This window comes from Ziziphus jujuba, chromosome 6, assembly GCF_031755915.1.
Source record: "Ziziphus jujuba cultivar Dongzao chromosome 6, ASM3175591v1".
NCBI lineage: Eukaryota > Viridiplantae > Streptophyta > Magnoliopsida > Rosales > Rhamnaceae > Ziziphus > Ziziphus jujuba.
Window position 1 is genome coordinate 4,479,231 of NC_083384.1, and position 16,427 is coordinate 4,495,657.

General features: G+C 31.3%; 3 pseudogenes; 1 reads left to right on the top strand and 2 right to left on the bottom strand.

Annotated features, from left to right (window-relative positions):
* The first annotated feature begins 307 nt into the window (after positions 1 to 307).
* Positions 308 to 1,865, top strand: LOC125419023 (large ribosomal subunit protein uL2cz/uL2cy-like; annotated as a pseudogene).
* A 1,808-nt stretch (positions 1,866 to 3,673) lies between these two features.
* On the bottom strand, positions 3,674 to 4,668 carry LOC125419021 (photosystem II protein D1-like; annotated as a pseudogene).
* Positions 4,669 to 14,236: 9,568 nt separating this feature from the next.
* Positions 14,237 to 15,779, bottom strand: LOC132804132 (ATP synthase subunit alpha, chloroplastic-like; annotated as a pseudogene).
* Between the last annotated feature and the right edge of the window lie 648 nt (positions 15,780 to 16,427).

Below are 16,427 nucleotides of genomic sequence, written 5' to 3' on the forward strand. Positions count from 1 at the left end.
TAGATTTATGGATGGAATCAAATATGCAGTATTTACAGATAAAAGCATTCGGTTGTTGTTGAAAAATCAATATACTTCTAATGTTGAATCAGGATCAACTAGGATAGAAATAAAGCATTGGGTCGAACTCTTCTTTGGTGTCAAGGTAATAGCTATAAATAGTCATTGACTCCCGGGAAAGGGTAGAAGAATGGGACCTATTATGGGACATACAATGCATTACAGACATATGATCATTATGCTTCGACCGAGTTATTCTATTCCACTTGTTAGAAAGAAAAGAACTTATATCAAAATACTTAATAGCATGGCCATACATATATACAAAACTTCTACCCCAAGCACACGCAGAGAAGCCGTAGATGGTCAAGTGAAATCAAATCCACAAAATAATTTGATCTATAGGCAGCATCGTTGTGGTAAAGGTCCTAATGCAAGAGGAATCATTACCGCAGGGCATAGAGGGGGAGGTCATAAGCATCTATACCATAAAATCGATTTTTGATGGAATGAAAAAAACATATATGGTAGAATCATAACTCTAGAATATGATCCTAATCGAAATATATACATTTGTCTCATACACTATGAGGATGGTGAGAAAAGATATATTTTACATCCCAGAGGGGCTATAATTGGAGATATCATTGTTTATGGTATAGAAATTCCTATAAAAATGGGAAATGCCCTACCTTTGAGTGCGGTTTAAACTATTGATTTAAGTAATTGGAAGTAACCAATTAGGTTTACGACAAAACCTAGAAATCGATCACTGGTCCAATTTGAATACCTCTACAAGATAGACCTCAACATAAAATTGAAGAGTAATGGCAGCAAGTGATTGAGTTTAGTAGTTTCTCATATGATATTATTGACTCTAGAGATATAGTAATATGGAGAAGACAAAATTGTTTCAAGCACGACAGAACTAGAAGCGCCCTCTATTTCAAAGAGAGGAGGATGAGTTATTCACATTTCATTTGATGGTCAGAAGTGAATTGAAAGCTAAGCAATGGTAATTCTAAGGATCCCGGTGGGAAAAATAGAGATGTCTCCTACATTACCCGTAATATGTGGAAGTATCGACATAATTTCATTGAGTCATTCGGTCTAAATGCTACATGAAGAACATAAGCCAGATGCAGGAACGGGAAGACCTAGGATGTAGAAGATCATAACATGAATGATTCAGTAGATTTTGATTCCTATATATCCACTTACGTGGTATTTCATTATATGATATATATAAGAATTATACAATATATATAAGATCCATCTGTATAGATATCATCATCTACATTCAGAAAGCCGTTGGCTTTGGAACAAGCTTGTATAGTTTGGGAAGGGGTTTGAGTGATCAAAAAGAAGAATCTACATCAACTAATATGCCCTTAGGCACAGCCATACATAACATAGAAATCACACTTGGAAAAGGTGGAAATTTAGCTAGAGTAGCAGGTGTTGAAGCGAAATTGATTGCAAAAGCGGGGAAATCGGCCATATTAAAATTACCTTATGGGGAAATCCATTTGATACCCAAAAACTGCTCAGCAACAGTCAGACAAGTGGGGAATGTTGGGTTGAACAAGAAAAATTTGGGTAGAGCAGGATCGAAATGTTGGCTAGCTAAGCGTCCTGTAGTAAGAGGAGTAGTTATGAACCCTGTAGACCATGCCCATGGGCGTGCTGAAGGGAGGGCCCCACTTGGTAGGAAAAAACCGATCACCCCTTGGGATTATCCTGCACTTAGAAGAAAAAGTAGAAAAAGGAATAAATATAGTGATAATTTGATTCTTCGTTGCCGTAGTAAATGGAATTTGTTTATTCGTCTTTACCCAAAAAAAAAAAAGAAAAAAAAGGAGTAATTAATGGTGACACGTTCACTAAAAAAAAAAAAATCCTTTTGTACACTTGATCCTATTTAGTTGATACTTCAATTTAAATTTTAAAATTTTTCTTAATTTAGTCTTTATTTAGTTAATATCTATAGTATATTTAGTTAATATACAGTATACATAGTTAACTATTTTAATATTTTTAATATTTTTTGTTTTTAATTTAAATATACATATATATATATGGACGAACTGATGCGAATCCACCCGAGACTGCTCGACCGATAACCCGCTGGGGTGCTGACCCAATACAAATGAAGGTGGGACCGATCACTAGGGCCCAAGCCAAGAAGTTCAAGGACAATCTTGCTGTCTTCATACAAGGAATAAGTCATAGTCAAGAGGGGTTGGCCACATCTAAAGAACTAAGGCCTGTTTTACTCATACAAGCAATAGAAGCCAAAACAGGGTCGGGTGACGTTTTTGGTGATAATAAGGAGGCCGGGTTGTATGAATTGGAACCCCATCCTTATGGGTTCAATTCATATGGAGGATGAGTCATAGAAACCAGCCAAAGCAGCTTCAAAGCCGACCAACAAGGTGGTTTGCGCACAAGGAGAAGGAAAGGCCGGATTTGCTGTATTCCTTGCTGGCTTTACTGTATTTTACTGTATTAGCCTTTTCTCATACTTCCAAGCAAGGGCAACGTGAGGAACTTCACAATAAGCTTATTTGGCATCCTACAAAGCATTTTGAAGCTGATTTGGAGCTCAATTTGGTCAAAGATTGGTCAAAGTCAATTTAGTCAAAAAGCTAGTATTGTAGTTTCCTAATTTTATTCTACTTTTTGTTTTAGGAAACTACCATTACTTTTTAGTTTTTATTTATTTACTTTCTGGACAAATAAGTTTAGGAAAGTTATTATTTTATTATTTTCATTGTAAATTAATTAATTCCTAATTCAAAATAAAGGAATTAATTAATCCAAATTAGTTTAGGAAAAGGAAAGTTTCGGCCAAGGTAGACTTCTTCATTGTGTGGCCGGTTTTTCCTAGGGTTTTTAGGGTTTATTTTGTTTCTTTCAAAGCCTATTTAAAGGCTTATTTTTCAACAATAATACAACTTTGATTTGATTAAGAAAATACTTGTGAGATTAATTATCTCTTTGTTCTTTGAGAACACCTAAAACACCATTAGAGAATTGGTTGTTTTAGCTTGACTTATCAATAGGTTTTCCATCCCCTATTGTGGCGTCTACATTATACCAAGGTTTCTAACCACAGGTTGGTTAGGGGTTGAGGTCCATTCCATTAGAACTTGAACTTAATTAAAGATCCGGGCTAATATAATACGGGTTTAGGAGCAGGTCGTCCTAGTTCGTATCACGAACGATGAGAATTGAACCTGCGCATGGTGGATTCATAATCCACTGCCTTGATCCACTTGGCTACATCGGTCCCTATTACAAATTACAAACTTACAAATCACAAACAAATAGGTCAATATACACCATTTACCATTTTTTTTCATTCTTCAAACTAAAAGAAGAGAAAATGGAATTGAGACCTTTAAAATTAAATGTAAAACAAAAAAAAATTAAGAAGAGGATATCGAAAATAAAAATTTCTACATAACGAAAGTATGGGTATGTTGAAGTAAAGAAAAAAATTTAAGTAAAAAACCTCCTAAAAGAGCAATACCAAACTTCTTGCTAGAACAAGAAATTGATTATTGCTCCTTTATGTTCAATAATTCAGTATACACTAATACCAAAGTCTTATCCGTTTGTAGAGGGAACTTCGACCGCAATTAGATCTGGAGGGAAGTTATGAGCATTACGTTCATGCATAACTTCCATACCCAAGTTAGCACGGTTGATGATATAAGCCTAGGTATTAATTACACGACCTTGACTATCAACTATAGATTGGTTGAAATTGAAACCATTTAAGTTGAAAGCCATAGTGCTAATACCTAAAGCAGTGAACCAAATCCCTACTACAGGCCAAGCAGCTAGGAAGATGTGTAAAGAACAAGAATTGTTGGAACTAGCATATTGGAAGATCAATCGTCCAAAATAACCATGAGCAGCTACGATATTGTAGGTTTCTTCCTCTAATATGTAACCTTCATTAGCAGATTCATTTGATTTGGTTTCTCTTATCAAACTAGAAGTTACCAAGGAACCATGCATAGCACTGAATAGGGAGCCACCGAATACATCAGCTACGCCTAACATGTGAAATGGGTGCATAAGGATGTTGTGCTCAACTTGGAATACAATCATGAAGTTGAAAATATCAGAGATTCCTACAGGCATACCATTAGAAAAGCTTCCTTGACCAATTGGATAGATCAAGAAAACAACAGTAACAGCTGCAACAGGAATTGAATATGCAACAACAATCCAAGGGTGCATACCCAGACGTAAACTAAGTTCCCACTCATGACCCATATAACAAGCTACACCAAGTAAAAAGTATAGAACAATTAGCTCATAAGAACCACCATTGTATAACCATTCATCAATGGAAGCCGCTTCCCATATCGGGTAAAAATGTAAACCTATTGCTGTAGAAGTAGGAATAATGGCACCAGAAATAATATTGTTTCCATAAAGTAGAGATCCAGAAATAGATTCACGAATACCATCAATATCTATCGGAACGGCAGCAATGAAAGCCATAATAAATACAAAAGTTGCGGTCAATAAGGTAGGGATCATCAAAACACCAAACCATCCAATGTAAAGATGGTTTTCAATGCTGGTTATCTAGTTATAGAAGCGACCCCACAGGCTTTCATTTTCGTGTCTCTCTAAAATTGCAATCATGGTAAAATCTTGGTTTATAAAATTATTAATCAACTGGAACTCCTAAGCACATGAATTTTCTATAAATAGAGAATTGTGGGCTTGTTATTCAACGGTATAACATGACTTATACACCCATGTCAACCTATATTCAACATTTTATAGACATATCGAGGTTTTTATCTATCCAGATTCATCCTTGTTTTTTTTTTTTTTTTTAATAAACTGAATAAATAAATTGAATAAAAATAAACAAGTTACAAAATTTGGATTAAAATTCGAATTTAATTTAGATACATATGATTTCGATAGAATAATTAGAATGGGTTGCTCAGGGTTCAAATACTGAACGAGTCGGATGGAGTAGATAATTTACTTCGTAGAATTAGAAAAAAAAGATAAAAAAGATAAAATCTCTCCCAAAACCGTGCTTGCATTTTTCATTGCACACGGCTTTCCCTATATATACATCTAAAATCCAGTTCCTTCCCTAGGTAAGCCTCTAGGAAAGTTGAATATTCAATTGACCAACCCTTACTCTTACCGCATGAACATTTCATAATAGACGACTAAATAAATTTTTTGTTATCTCTTCAGCATTTAAGGATAATTTCCATTTCCATGGTCAAAGAGCCAATCATTCATGATTGACCAAATCATTGATGCAAACACTATCCAAATACCAAATTCACCCTCTATATAACCTTCGAAAAGTCGAATAAGTTTTTGGAAAAATCAAAGAAAGAACCCCTTCTTCCTTTGTAAAGAACTCTTCCAATAATTCTGAACCTAATCTTTTCAAAAAACCCGTATAGTACATTTGTGTTTACTAGCCAAAGTTTTAAGACAAGAAAGTCAAAGTATATATTTTATTCGATACAAACTCTTTTTCTTTTTTAGGATCCGCTTAAATAATTAGAAAGATGTCGACATATACGAGTAAATCCATCGATAATCTCAAACTTTGATGAATCGGTCTAGGTCGACTTACTAACAAGATGTCCTAATGCATTACAAAATTTCATTTTAGCCAATGATCTAATATTAGGCTAATTGGAACTAATGTATGAAGCTTCTTCATAGCATTATCCATTATAAATGAATTTTCTAGCATTTAGTCACATACTTAAAAGATAGCCTAAAAAGCAGAGAGAATGGTTGGCTAATTGGTTTATATAGATCCTTCCTGGTTGAGCCCACACATAAAAATTACATTGCCATAAAAGGACAAGAAAATATTTCTATTTATTCATTAGAAAAGGTGTATCTTTTGAAACCAAAATCGATTTTCCTTGATATCTAACATAATGCATGAAAGGCTCCATGAAGAACCATAAGACCATCGAAAAATCATTAGAAAAGACTTCTTGTATAGGATGTTTTATTTTTCCATAGAAATAAACCCCAGAAGATGCTAACCATAAATGAGAAGATCGGTTACAGAGAAAAAGTAAGAGGGATTCGTATTTGTAAACATGAGAATTATATAGGAACAAGAAAAATCTTAAATTACTTTTCAAAAAAAAAAAGAAATAGATTTTTTTGGAGTAATAAAACTGTTCCAATTATAATACTCATGGAGAAAAAGCCATAATAAATGCAAAGAAGGGGCATCTTTCACCCAATAGCTAAAGGTTTGAATCAAGATTTCCAGATGAATGAGGTAGGGTATTTGTACATCTGATACATAATTTAAATGTGGAAATTTGTCCTCTAAAAATGGAAATATTGAATGAATTGATCATAAATTAGAATATTTTATGATTTTTGGCCTCGAAGATACTAATCGTAGGAATCGTAAGGAAAATGGAATTTCCACAATGACTGTAAATCCCACTGATATCAGTTGAGAATACAAATTCTTGTTGTACCCAAAACATTTATTTTGGTCAAAATCATAAGCGGAAATAATCAAATGATTCTGGTGATACATTCAAGTAATTAAACATTTTACAATTAGTAAACTAGATTTATTGCCATAACCTACATTTTCCAGCAAATATACTCCCGAAAGATAAGTGGGTATAGGAGATCCTGTTGCTGAGATATATCTAGTTTGAAATATCCTTGGAATTCTTCGATTTGAAATTCGATTTGAACCAGAGATAAGGGGTTTATTGAGTTATCAAATGATACGTAGTACGATATAGTCAAAACAATGTATTATAGTATGAAAAAAATAGATACCTCGGAAAAAGTTAGGACCATCAGCAGACTCTTTATCCTCTCTTTTTTCATCTAAGTGGTTTATGTTCAATCTAAGATAACAAGATGGTTATAAATCCTTTATTTTTGCAATCTAATCACTCTTTTGAATTTTTTTTAAAAAAAAAAACCTCTTTATCAATATACTGCCTTCTTCTACACATTTATCTCCACCTCATAATGCAGAATACCTATTAGGCAGGACTCATAAAAAATGGATAATCCCTCAAGGAAAAGCCTTTCCCACGTCAACCACTAATATATTTTTAACGTCTAATTAGTTCGGGTAATCATTTGGATAACCATTCAAAAATAAAGGCTAAAATCTCATTACTCTTTGTTTCCTTATAATTAGGGCCACAATTGGGCTCTGTCCATTTATTCACTCGACTCGACTTGAAATTGATTTTCCAATTTCTTTTTTTCTGCCATACCAAGAATTCAAACAATTTAAACAAGGTTTTGGACATATCTAGAAAGAATAAAATATTCTCAGAATTCTCAATTGATAAGACGCGATAATTTTTCCATTCACTCCTTTTAGGATCAATTGCTGCTGCACAAACTCTACCGGTGGTGTGGACAAATCCGTTGCTTCATACAAATGTGTAAAAGATGCTAGCTGCACTTAAAAGACGAGTACTCTACCGTTGAGTTAGCAACCCAAATAAAAGAATTAGAATGTGTAGATACAATCATAATCCCAATAAAATAAATAAAAAGGTTGAATTACACGGCGTAATCACAACATTGAATTTGAAATGGCAAAACAAATTGTATCATACAAAAAAAAACTTCTTGTAGTATAGAAAATCTATTGAACCCATTCCTTGAATGAAATCAAATCTATGGCATGGAGAAAAATAGATCCATTTATCCATGATCAAATTATATTTATTCGATACATTGTTGTCAATATGAGTATTTGAGAAAAGAATACAATGGAGAACTAGAAAAAAATAAAATATTGTAAATTTAAATAAAAAATAAGGACTTGTGTTGGATTGGCACTACATAACTAATCGACATATAGACAAATAAGGGATGTAGATATAAGAAAAAAGTAATAACGAAAAGAAAAGAAGTAGAAAAAAGCTTAATCCCCCTTTTTATTTGTTCATAGAAATTGAATTAACCCCCATTACCATTAATGGTAATACCCAAAATCAAACATAAGAATAACAAATTAAAAGAGAATAGCAGAGAAAAGACTATACAAAGCTCTCTCCAAGTGATCTCCACCTTCTTTATTCATAGATTTCTTATATGTTTAATTTCATTTTGATATTTTCATTAATTGACAGTCGTTTGGTGATTAAGGGTAAGTTCTGTAAAAACCCCCGCTTTCTTTGAAATATCATGAATAGTTCCTATAGGCTGAGTGCCTTTTTCAAGGAAATATAGAATAGCAGGAACATTTAAATAGGTTTGATTCTTTATCAGGATATAAAAACCCACTTTCTGAAGATCTCTTCTTTCTCTTCTGGATCGAACATCAATTGCAACGATTTGATAAATGACTCATTGGGATAGATGAACAATACCCCTGGAAAGGTATAAGAAGTTTTCTCCTTGTATGGCTCAAGAAAATTGGAAATTATTTCTATGTATATAATGATAAGGTCAAGTATATCCATAACATCATCAAATCAACTCGACTATGATTTAAATACTTATTCTTTCCCCCACCAAAAAAATTATTCATGTTTACAATTTGCATCCTCATAACTCAAGTTGGATAACTCTCAAATAACTCAAGGAAACCTTTCAAGCATTTCATTTATTGAGTGGTTCTAACCCCCCTTTTGTCTGTCTCTTTTAGAATCTCTTTTGATTCTACACTCTAATCTAGTTGTTGAGACAATCGAAAATGGTATTTCCTTGTTCAAGGATCCTTTATCTTTGCCTTGAATCATTGGGTTTAGACATTACTTTGGTGATTTTGACTCATTTCAAAATGGCAACAACATACCCTTTTTTTTTTATGATTTCTTTCTATTAAAGAATCATAGGATTGAGTGATTCTTGTCTAATACACTTTACCAATTCCAAAAAATTTTACTTTTGAATTTGAAACTTGCTTGAATTGGATCATTTCATATTATATATGGAAAGTATATATATTTATGAAGTTGTCCCAATTTATTGATTAATACTAACCCTAAATTCTTGCCTCCGAGAAATGAATCAATACTTTTTGCTCGAGCTCCATCATGTACGATTTACATCACTCCCCCCCCCCCCCAAAAAAAAAAAAGAGAGTTCTATTGAAACAAAAGAAACAATGTCGAGTCAAGAGCACGTTCATTCCTCTATAATTCCTGTATAATAAAAAATGATGGATGTAAGAATCCACAACAGATCGTGTCCATCAAGTCGCACGTTACTTTCTACCACATAGTTTTTAACGAAGTTTTACCATCACATGCCTTTAGTTTGGAACCAGTATGTAATTGATTCAATTATGGAATCATGAACAGTCATTGGTTCGGTTCGTACATAGTAATCTATACTTCTTCTTTCTATATGAAATATGAATGGCTAGGTTCTAATGAAGTCTCAGAACGAATTCAATTTAATCCCGAACACCGAGTTCATATATTTATTTTAACATATATTTTATTTCATTTTTATTTATTTAATATAATAAAATATAAAGAAAATATAAATACCATGAATACCATGAATAAAATAAGAAATTTCTTTTTGAATCTGCACCTTCAAGTAACTTGATAGTGATAGGAAAAATTTACCAATTTCACACTTCTTCGAGTACTACGAACTCATAAGAAATCATCAAAAAGATTTAGGTGATTGAAAATTTTCCAGACTCGAGATCATTATTTGAATAACATTTTAAAGTAAGGACCACATTTTAGTATCCTAAAAGAAATCCATATTTGTATTGAACCATCAATGATTAAAAAACTAGATCGCTAAAAAATCCAATTTATTGTTTTAGTGAACTAGTGGATAAAGATTAGGTGTAAGGTAAGGTTGTTGTTTTTTCATACTGATTTCTAAAATTGGAATTGAAATAAGAATAATACGACATACCTATACAGATATACTAAAAAATTGTTACTAAAAGGAATTATATATATTTTATGTTAAATATTTAACATTTAGGGATCACAAATGGATCCAATTATATCTGTGTGTTATTTGAACACGATTCAATTTGCAAAAAAGATATGATTCAGAGAAGAATTATTAAAAATACTAATAAAAATTTTCCAATCCAATATTATACTCTTAAACAGAAAGGTGTTTTATTTTAAAAGACAATCTTTTTCTGATATATAGCTTTTGTATATATTATAATACTATAATGGGTTGGGCATGCTCTGGGATGGAAGGATTCGAACCTCCGAATAGCAGGACCAAAACTCGTTGCCTTACCACTTGGCCATGCCCCATTTCTATACGACCCTAATAAACACTAATATTGGTATTGGTTGTTGGTCAACTCCAGTATAAATATCTATAAAATATATAGATTGTTGCTAGAATTTTAATATGTGTCAATATAGAATTAAATTGAATTTATTGATCATTACATGGAATTCAATTAAGATATTGTATGAAAGTATGATTTACTCCATTCTCTTTTGATTTGAGAATTGAAGGATTTTTTATTGGGGGAGTTCAAATCACAGAAGGTTTTTGGAGTCTATCTTATTTAGTTTTATTCATTTTCCCTTCTATCAATAACTAAACTTGTTAATAACTCAATCAAAATAATACAATTATCTTCAATAACAAAAATAACAAAATATTTGTTATGCTTAGTATATTTAGTTTGATCTAGATCTATCTTAATTCTGCCCTTTGTTCAAACAGTTTTTTGATCGCCAAATTACTCGAGGCCTATGCTTTTTTGAATCCAATCGTAGATGTCATGCTAGTAATACATGTGCTATTTTTTGTCTTAGCTTTTGTTTGGCAGGCTGCTGTAAGTTTTCGATGAGATCTTTAATAACGTCCTAGCCAAATTCATGATTGGTTCGAAAAAAAATTCTAACATAACGCTTGATAATATTAGATAGGTTTTAGAGTATGAACTCTCGATTCCAATATTGAAATTTTTGTACAGCCACGAGAAATTTGGATTAACCCATTTCCTTATTATGACCTTTTTCCCTTTGAAATGCCTTATTGGAGTACTCACAATGTAAAATTGTGGGTACGAAAGAAAATTTTTGGTAATGAAAAACTCCACTTATCGACTTATATTATAAATATTACAAATGCATTTTTTGAAAATTTCATTTTCCAATTCTAAAAAAAAACTTTATTTCTTGGTGTCAAAATACAAAATAAAAAGAGTAGGGTATGCGGTCTAAAATAAAATAGCGAATCTATTCTCTTTTTTCCTTAAAAAGAATTTTGGATATTGTGTAATTCTTACTCTAAAACTAAGTGTTTACACGGTAGTAATATTCTTTGTTTCGCTCTTTATCTTTGGATTCCTATCTAACGACCCAGGGCATAATCCTGGACGTGAAAAATAAAAAATAAAAAAAAAAGAGAAATAAGTTTTTTCTTCCTTGATTTTAAAACTTTCTTAGCTTAGCAGGATTTTATCTATTCCACACTGAACTCGTGAGAATTTGAAAGAAAAGAACAATATATCGATGAAAACAGAAAGAGAGGGATTCGAACCTTCTATACAAAAAACTCACACGACGGATTAGTAATTCGATGATTTCATCCACTCAGCCATCTCTTCCCCAATTGAAAGGAGGTAATTATTATGTTACATCACAAAAATAAGGCTTCAAAAAAGCCTTCCTTTTTTTTTTTCTTTTTTTTAGTGTTTTTCATATTATTTTATTATATATATTTATTATTTTATTATATATAATATATATATATACAATAGTTTATATAATAGATATGGAATGATAATGATATAGAATCAAATTCCATTTAGACCATTTAGATAAAATAAAAGCATTTATATTATATAATTAGATTATATAAACTGTATATAAAACGTATGCATATATGTTATATATAATTCTATAATCATATAACATATATGTATAAAGAAAAGACTTGAAAGAGATATCAACAATCCAATCTACAATAGTCCAATATATAAATCCAACATAAATCAAATCTAAAAATGGAATCTATATTTGTTACTATGTTTAACAGACTTTTTGAATAGATTTATATAATTAATATATATTTAATAGATATATTTTGTATTTTATATAATATATAAATAGAAAAAATAATATATAAGTAGAAAAAAGATATAGAAATAATGAAAAAAGATAAAAAATAATATATTTTTATTAATAATAAATTAAAAAAACCTCTTTGATTTCTTCCGAAAAGGCCCCTTACTTCAATGGCTTGGCTTGGTCAGTACCTAGCCGGGCGGACCTCTTTTGTTCTGTTCAATGGTAATAAGATAAAATGATTTATTTAATTTGAAAACAATCAATTTGAAGCCAAAACAAAAAGGCTTGTTATTGGAACAACAAAAGTCCTAAAAAGACCTATTTTGATATAGAAGCAAATGATATAGAATCAAAGTGAGATTTCTTATCTTCTTTATTTTCTTTATTTATTTATTTTTTTTTGTTTGCTGATATAAAAAATAAATAAAAATATGTATATAATAAAACACGGAACTATGGATTCATGCACAATGCATATTTTTTTTTATCCTATCTTTTGATTACGCTCGAGTTTCTTCTTCGACAAAAAGTCCATTTATATACAATAATCAAATTGGAGCGGGTATAGTTTAGTGGTAAAAGTTCAATTCATTCTATTAACCCCCGAATAGTTAAAGGGTCTCTCGGTTTGATTAATATTCCATTCCGAGCAAAAAATTTATTTCTTAAAGGGACTAAATCCTTTACCTTTCAATGAAAAATTCGAGGAAGAATATACATTCCCGTGATTTGTATCCAGCAGTCAAATAGAAATTGAAAAATTGGATTATGAAATTACAAAACATAATTTTTTTTTTTTTTAACTAGATCAATCAATATTTCCAATTGAATGAGTATGAGTAAAGGATTCATGGATAAAGATAGAAAGTGTATTTCTAATCGTAACTAAATCTTCAATTTTTCTTTTTTGTATAGGGAAAATTGAAACAAAATAGCTAATTAAACAATGACTTTGGTTTACTAGAGACATCAAAAAAATTGTTTGAGCTCGATGGAAACAAAATCCTTTTCCTAATGATTCTTTCAAATAGAAATAGAGAATGAAGTAACTACAAAGATTGTTATAATCCCCTCTTTTCTACAAGGATCGTCTTGAAAGCGGGTCATTTTGAATGCATTCAGATCGAAAAGCTGACATAGAAGTTATGGGTCAGATTTTTTTTAATTTCATTGATATCTGAAAATTTATTTATCTTCCATAAAGAAGCCGAATGAAACAAAAGTTTCACATTCGTTTTTGAATTAGAGACGTTAACAATGATCAATCAACGTCAACCATAACCCCTAGCCTTCCAAGCTAACGATGCGAGTTCGATTCGCGCTACCCGCTTGTGCTTACTTTCTCTTATCTCTATTCAAAATTTTTCAATATTTCTTTTTTATAGTCAAAACCTATAAATCTATATATCCAATAGATATTTATATCTAATATATATTTATATATTTAATAAATATCAAAATATCAAATTTCTAATAAATATGTTTTGTAGAAATATAAACAAAATGAATATAATTAATGTAATGCATAGTTGAATATGCAATTCCCGGAATTCTTTCACATATTCATTTCGTCTGAATAATAAATATGAAAAGAAAATAAATATAAAAAAATTGGAATGGAAAGTGTCCATTGTCTAATAGATAGGACAGAGGTCTTCTAAACCTCTGGTATAAGTTCAAATTCTATTGGATGCAATTTATTTCCATATATTTTTAGATTTCCATGTCAATAAAGATCTTTTGAATAATTTGAATAAGAGGCGCTCTATACACTTAGTACTTGTAATATAAGTATAATCTAGTTTATATATTATTTCCATATATTTAATATATATTATATATTTTAATATATTATATATTTAATGTATGTTAATATGTGTATATAATTATTATGTATTTAAAATTAATATTATATTTAATATAGAAATGTAATATATTATTATTTCTATATTATTATAGAAAATAACTATTACAAAAAACAAAAACTTTTATATTTTATAATTATTTTTTATATTTTATTTCAAAATAATTTAATATTTTAGAATAATTTAAATAATTATATAATTATTAATTATATAATATAAAAAAGTATATAATTTAATTATTATTATTAAAATTAGTATTAAATTAAGATTTAATTAATACTGAATTAAGATTGATAAAAATTAAAAGTGATCAATTTCTTTTCTTTATACTTGTTCCTGGAGTAGAAAACGTTCCAACTGTTCCTGAATAGCTTCTTTGAAAAGGGCTTCTGCTTCCTCGGTAAATGTCTTGGCAGAGCTATGATTTCTTTGAACTGGGGTTTATTCGTTTTTAAGTAAATACGTAACTCAACGAAAAAATTCCTTACCTGCCCAATTTCTAATGAATCAAGATAACTATTGGTTCCAGTATAAATAGTTATTATCTGTTCTTCCACCGCGAGAGGGGTTGATTGAGATTTTTAAGCAACTCAGGTAATCGTTAACCTCTTTCCAATTGATTGTCAGTAGCTTTATCGAGATCAAAAGTGAATTGTGCAGGTGGCTTCTAATTCTGCGAATTGCACCAATTCCAATTTTAATTTTCTAGCTCCATGTTTCATGGCTTTCATTTAAGCTGTGAACCCTACTCTGGATACATAAATACCCACATTAATAGCAGGTCTGATTTTGGCATTGAATAGATCGGCGGATAAGAATATTCGTCCATCTATAATGGAAATTACATTAGTAGGAATATAAGCTGAAGCATTTCCCGATTGAGTCTCAACTATTGGTAAAGCTGTCATACTTCCTTCACATAAATGAGAACTTCCTTCTCGACCTGGTGGTTTGTGTAATAAAAGAGACATTAGGCAATAAGTTTGTGCTTGTTTTGAGAGATCATCATAAATAATTAAAGTGTGTTGTTCGCAGTACATAAAATATTCAACTAGAGCAGCTCCTGTTAAGGAGTGAGGTATTGTAATGTAGCTGGAGAATCGGCTGTTTCAGCTACCACAATAGTGTAATCCATTGCTCCTCTTTCTAGTAAGCAGTCACCACCTGAGCCACAGAAGATGCTTTTTGACCAATAGCTACATAAATGCATATTACATTTTGCCTTTGTTGATTGAGAATCGTATATGTGGCTCCTGCTATTTTGCCGATTTCACTGTTCCCAATAATTAATTCTCGTTGACCACATCCTATAGGAATCATCGAATCAATAGCAATAAGTCCTATTTAAAGAGGTTCATATACCGAATGTCTCGAAATAATACGCGGGGTGGGAGATTGAATTAACCTGGATTCAGAAGCTAAAACTTCACCTCGACCATCAATAGGTTTAGCCAAAGCATTTATAACACGGCCCAAAAAAGCCTCACTTATAGAGATCTGAGCAATTCTTCCTGTTGCTTTTATGGAACTTCCCCCTTGCATCATCAAACCGTCACCCATTAATACAACAGCGACATTATTTGATTCCAAATTTAGAGCAATGCCTATCGTACCTTCTTCAAATTCTACTAATTCCCCCGCCATTACTTCATCAAGACCATAAATACGAGCAATGTCATCGCCTACTTGGAGTACAGTACCGGTATTTAAAATCTTTACTTCTCTATTATATTGCTTAATACGTTCACGAATAATGTTACTAATTTCATCTGCTGAATAGTTACCATGAGTATTTCTTAATTCTTTATTTTTGTTTGAAAGAAAAATAATGCCTGCAGTAGAAATACTAACCCTTTATTTCTTTCATCGTTCGAAACATGCCAATATTAATATTGATGGTATGTAAATGTAACTCGGTGTTAAAACAACTATTTAGAGTTCCTAGAGCTCCTTGTAAGGCTTTATGGAAAACCCGTTGTCGAACCTGATTAATAGCTTTTTGTTGTTCAAAATGAATGGTTTCATTTTTGTAATTTTCTAATTGTTCCAAGGTTTTATAAGTTGGATTAATCAAATTCAATTTATCTCGTTTTATTTCAGAGTATCCATTCGCTTGAAACTGCTCCGCTTCAATTTCTACTTTCGGTAAGTGGGACTGGGCTTTTTCCAGCCGTTCCACAACCCCCCACGGGGCCCATGTAGTTCTTCTGAATTTTGAGTAGTCTTCAAGATCCACTATTTTCGATTATCTAATAAATCACCTAATGAAAGTAGATTATCTTTCCATTCATTTCAAAACTTCCATGATCCCTTCCCGAACCAAACATGAATCTTTTGATTCATTTGGCTCTCACGCCTAATTACTTATGTATGGGGGAAGCTCCCTAGCTTTTTTTAATGTAATGAGCCTATCCTCTTTTCTCTATTCTTATTTGTGAAAGTATAGAAACTGATCACTAATCCAAGAACATAATATCCGGAGGACTCTTCTGACCAAACAAATAATTATCAGCAA